Source organism: Epinephelus lanceolatus, chromosome 7 (genome assembly GCF_041903045.1).
Source record: "Epinephelus lanceolatus isolate andai-2023 chromosome 7, ASM4190304v1, whole genome shotgun sequence".
NCBI classification, from domain to species: Eukaryota; Metazoa; Chordata; class Actinopteri; order Perciformes; family Serranidae; genus Epinephelus; species Epinephelus lanceolatus.
This window is the reverse complement of record NC_135740.1, coordinates 3,222,569-3,228,139: the sequence shown is the minus strand read 5'-3', so window position 1 is coordinate 3,228,139 and position 5,571 is coordinate 3,222,569. Positions and strand designations below refer to the sequence as shown.

The window sequence follows — 5,571 nt, the reverse complement described above, 5'->3', positions numbered from 1 at the left end:
ATAGTGAAAACTCAGCCGTACAAGTATTTGTGGAATTTCTTGATGCCAAACATTATAGCTAAGCCTTCTTTGTCAAGCTGAGAGTACCTCTTTTCAGCAGATGAGAGTGTGCGCGACATGAACCCCAGCGGTTTTTCACTGCCATCGTCCATTCTGTGTAACAGTACGGCTCCCACACCGTATGGTGACGCATTGCATGAGAGAAATAACTCTCGGTTGGCAGAGTAGTGAATTAACACATCAGCTGAGTTCAGCAGCGTCTTGGATTTTTGAAATGCTTCCTCTTGTTTCTTTTGCCATGTCCAGTTTACATTCTGTCTCAAAAGTTCATGTAGGGGGGCCAACAGGGTTGCCAGGTTGGGGAGGAATTTGTTGTAATAGTTTAACAAACCCAAGTATGCTTTGAGTTCTGTGACATTTGTGGGAGTAGGATATATACATGATGGCTTTAACTTTCTTCTCCACAGGGTGGAGCCCCTGTGCATCCACTCTGTGCCCCAAGTACTCCACTTCTTTTTGCATGAAGGCGCACTTACTTCTTTTCAGCCGCAGACCAGCCTCTTCCAACCTGCTCAACACCTCGGCTAAGTTCTTCAGGTGGTCTGCCTCGTCCACCCTGCTCACCAAAATGTCATCTTAATACACAGCCACCAGAGGTATCCCTTTCAAAAGGCCTTCCATCGTCCTCTGGAATATGGCTGGCGCAGACGCCACTCCAAAAGGCAGTCTGTTGTACGTGAATAGACCTCGGTGCGTGTTCACTGTCACATACTTTTTGGATTCCTCATCCAGGAGTATTTGTTGGTAAGCGTAACTCATATCTAGTTTGGAGAACTGCTTTCCTCCAGAAAGCACTGTGAACAGGTCCTCCACTCTGGGTATTGGATACTGTTCCAGGGAAGTCACTGTATTTACAGTAAGCTTGTAGTCTCTGCACAGTCTTACAGTCCCTATAGGCTTCAGGATTGGCACAACAGGCTCCGTCCATTCAGCGTATTTCACTGGTGAGATGATGTTTTTCTTTCAAGAGTCGGTCTATTTCCTCATCTACTTTTGCTTGCATGACAAAAGGAACAGACCGTGGGTGGAGGAAGCGTGGGGTGGCACCCTGTTTTACATGAATGGTAGCTTTGGTGCCTTTCAGGGTGCCCAACTCCTCTTTGAACACGGCCTCATGCTTGTTTAACACTTGCTGTAGTGTGTATTCTGTTGTCTTGATCTTTAGCACTTTTACAGCTTTGCGTCTGTTTTTGATTTCTCTCCAGTCCAGATATATGTCCTCTAGCCAGCCTCGCCCTAGCAAACTGGGGCCGTCCCCTTTGACCATGACAAGGGGCAGTTTCTTTCTCTGCTGCTGGTATCTGACTCTGACAAGTGTGGCACCAATCACCTTAACAGGATCCCCTGTGTAAGTTTCCAGCTTAATTTTGATGGGCCTCAGACTAGGGAGTTTGGCGTGTCTCCATGTCTCTTTAAATGCCTCTTCATTCATGACTGTTAGGCAACATCCAGTGTCAATTTCAAAGGTTACATCTTTCTCATTGAGTTTCATATCCACAGTGTAGGGGTCTACTTTTCTCAGGTGCACTGCGCTCTGTCGCCCTAATTTGTACAGTTTGCTCTGATGCTTTTGTCTACACTTGATGCAGTTCAATGTGAAGGAGTCCTGTTCAGAGCCATCACTTTTACTTTCATCCTCTGTCTCGAGTACTTTGTGAGAATGGTAGCGTGAACTCCGCTTTTTGTCTTCTTTTTTTTCATTTGCAAGTCCATGTTTTTTCTGGTTCAGTTTAGCTTTGCTTCTACAAGCTCTTGCTATATGTCCAACTTTACCACAAGCATGACATTTCTCGTTTGTACTTACAGTCTGCTGCGGTGTGCCTGGTGCCTTTGCACCAGTAGCACTCTCTGCTGTCCCCTTTAAAGGTGCGAGCCTCCTGCTGTTCATTGTTTATGCTGAAACATTTTGCCGACGCACCAGTCTGCAGGTCCTGTGCATTTTTGTTTGCCGTCTCATGTGATACAGCGATTGACAGGACCTTTTCAAAAGTGAGGTCTGTTTCTGACAGGAGACGCCTCTGGATTCTGTCATCATTAATCCCACAAACAATCCTGTCTCTAAACATCTGTTGAAGGGTGTTGCCGTAGTTACAATCTTGCGCTAAACGGCGCAGCTTGGCCACATATTCCATGACTGTTTCGTTGGGCTTGCGGTTGCGAGAGTCATTTTGTACCTCAGCACAATTTCACTGGGCTTTGGACCAGAGTGGTTTTTCATTAGGAGTACAAGCTCTTGGAAGGATTTATCTTTCGGCTTGTCCGGGCTGAGAAGGTTGTGCATCAGGCTGTAGGTCGATGCTCCTACGGCACTTATCAGTATAGCTTTTTGCCTGTCTGCATTGTCAATTTCATTGGCCACGAAAAACTGCTCGAGTATTTCAGTATACTCATCCCTGGTCTGATTCTTGGGATCAAACACTGCTAGCATGCCAACTGTAGCCATACCTCTCCTCTTAGCCGGAGGCTAACTGCAGTCACTTGTTAGCTAGCCGAACCTGTCCCGGACTCCCTCATGTTTTTCCTTTCAAGTCCTTCCGACGGCTGTCCTCCCCCAGACTAGTCCTCGTCGTCAAAAAGATGTTGCATCTTCATAAACAATCCATTGTCCACAAGTGCACTTTGTTTCAAAGGTCTTTACTGAACCATCTGGCAGCATAACACATGTATATCTCTCCGGCTTCGTGCCCTCTGCATTCTACTTCTTCTGCATGCTTAACATTGACCTTAGCAACTCTAACAGTCTCAGTTCACCCTCTGCTGGACTCTTAGGTACTGCAACATAACACCCAAGGACTAATAATTCTCTCTGCAGAGAGTATCAACTGTAACCAATGTAAATATGTAGATATGTAAATAATAAGTGTAAATATACAAACAACAAATGATTATCTGCGATACCACATTCTCGCAAAATAATATTCATTAAGTTTCCTCCAAAATAAACTAATGTCTAAACTAGGAGACCCGCCTTGCCTCAAACACGCCCACTTAACCTGGTCGGATAAAACTATTGAGCTTGGCGCATCGCCACGCTTTTCTTTCCTTTTTACTTTCACTCTTTTACTTTACTTTTACTTTTTTTTCTCTTCTTCCTTTTGCCGTCCTTCCTTCTAGTTATACTCTTTATGCCTTAACCCGTTATGCTCTTAAACTCTAAAACACAGTTCCTGCGTAACCCTTTCTTTTCTTATGATCAAAATTATTTTAAACTTTTAAGTTTTGCTCGACATGTCCAGGATTGTCTTGTCTGTCCTGAGTTTTCTTTCATTTTGTCTGTACCTTCAGTAACATTATACCTGAAGTGACAAAGCCAGCCGATTGCAACATTTTTTTGTACACGTTAATAATAACTTTTCAACCTTATTATAAGTGAGTAGCCACAGCTAAATAGCTGAGCTACTATTCGACCTGCAACTCCATCAAAGATTCATCGGATCCAGCGCTGCCAGACACTTGCCAAAGTGTCCGCAAAGCAGGGATTCTTTTGCCAAAACAAGAGACTTTCCGCAGCCTAAAGATGAACCGACGTTTGAGGACCACGTAAAGGACGTCGCAGTCAGGCTCGACTGCCTCTCCACCACTGTGTTCCAGATGGCTTCATTCGGCTGGGAAGCCTGGGAGCCGCAAAGTGACAGTCCGGGGTCCTCTGAGAAACGTCAGCTTGAGCCAATGCTGCTAAAATCAGACAAAGATCTCCCCCACCTGATGCAGCCGCTGTGTTGTGATAAGAGTTGATGTCGAATAGGAGACTTAGTTATTCTGATCTTAATTTAGGTTTCATTAGGTAAATGGTTTTGTGCATCCCTGCATCCCCAATTTATCTATAGTCATATAGTTCCCTACTATGGCCAAACTAAATAACTTACAAAATTGTTATCTCTTGTCTTTATCCATTTATACATACTGTTGCTTTTGTGTCATTTCATATCATCTTGTCAAGCAGCTCCTGCAGCTCTGTGTAGCCTGACTGGATTGACTGCAGCGTGAGGAAGACCGTGCTGATTCAGGTTTCTGCCATTGGTTTGAGAGAGGTGGGGAGCTGACACGCCAGGTTGGATGCTTGCTTTACATATTTCACTACAGCCTTGGCTGCCAGCAGGGCTTCCTTTACTTCTGGGACTGAATCAGCAAGTTCATCTGTGTTGAGAGCTTGCTGAAGGACAGTGGCATTATGTCTTTTTTTCTGGGCTAGTTCGTTTTGTGGGACAAATTGTTGACACTTTATTCTTTGAATAATTATTTTTCCAGTGTTGTTGGAATATAACCAATAAGTTAAGGTAAGCAGCTTTTTTTTCCTTCACGGAGCTGTTCAGAAATTATTCTCCTCTGTAATTTCTTTTTCTCGTTGTGTAGACATCTGAGTGATTTTGAATATTAATTAGGGCTCCAAATGATTCCCGAGCGTGGCACCGCTGCTGCTCACCGCTGCTGCTCACCACTCCCTCAGGGGATGGCTCAAATACGGAGAACAAATTTCACACACTCAGGTGTGTGACAATCAGTGGGACTTCAACTTTAGGGCCACGGGCCTGTGTCTTTTTGCCTCTACTCGGGCCAGGCCGGGCCAAGGGCTTAACACCACGGGCCTACTAAGGCCTCGGGCCGAGTTGTAGGCCCAAATCTGACCTTTACCTTCCTCTTTCCGCCTCAGGGTGCTGGACTTGGGGTGGAACCCTCAATGCATGGTGAGGAGCTTTATTGTCTTGATATCTGTGGCTTCTATCTCCTCCTTTGGCCAGCTTATGATCCCAGCTGAGTATCTGATGACTGGCAGTGCGTACATGTTGATGGTTCCAACTTTGTTCTGACCCTTCAGCTGACTCCTCAGGACTTGCCTTATTCTCTAGTGGTATTTGGTTGTGGTCAACTTCCTTGCGGCCTCCTCATGATTTCCATTAGCCTGTGGGATCCCAAGGTACTTGTAGCTGTCCTGGATATCTCCTATGTTGCCCTCTGGTAGGTTGACTCCCTCAGCTCTGATCATCTTGCCTCTCTTTGATACTATCCTGCCACACTTGTCTAATCCGAATGATATCCCTATGTCCTTGTTGTAGATCCTGGTGTTGTGGATCAGTGAGTCAATTTCTTGCTCATTCTTGGCGTACAGCTTGATGTCATCCATGTAGAGCAGGTGGCTAATTGCTACTCCACTTCGGAATTGGTATCCGTACACAGTCTTCTTGATGATCTAACTGAGGGGATTCAGGCCTATGCAGAACAGCAGTGATGACAGTGCATCCCCTTGGTACATGCCACATTTGATGTTGACTTGGGCAATCGACTTTGAGTTGGCCTCTAGGGTTGTCTTCCACATTCCCATGGAGTTCTTTATGAAGGCTGTTAGTGTCCTGTTGATCTTGTTTAATTCCAGACATTCTACTATCCATGCGTGCGGCATTGAGTCATAGGCTTTCTTCCAGGCGATGCACAGGTTGGTCTTCCTGCTCTTGCAGACTCGAGCGATTGCTCTGTTGACCAGTAGCTGGTGCTTGGCTCCTCTGGTGTTACTGC

The 5,571-nt window shown here is 45.4% G+C and overlaps 1 pseudogene; it reads right to left on the bottom strand.

The window, feature by feature from the left end:
- Positions 1-1,829: 1,829 nt before the first annotated feature.
- Positions 1,830-5,178, bottom strand: LOC117260808 (uncharacterized; annotated as a pseudogene).
- Between the last annotated feature and the right edge of the window lie 393 nt (positions 5,179-5,571).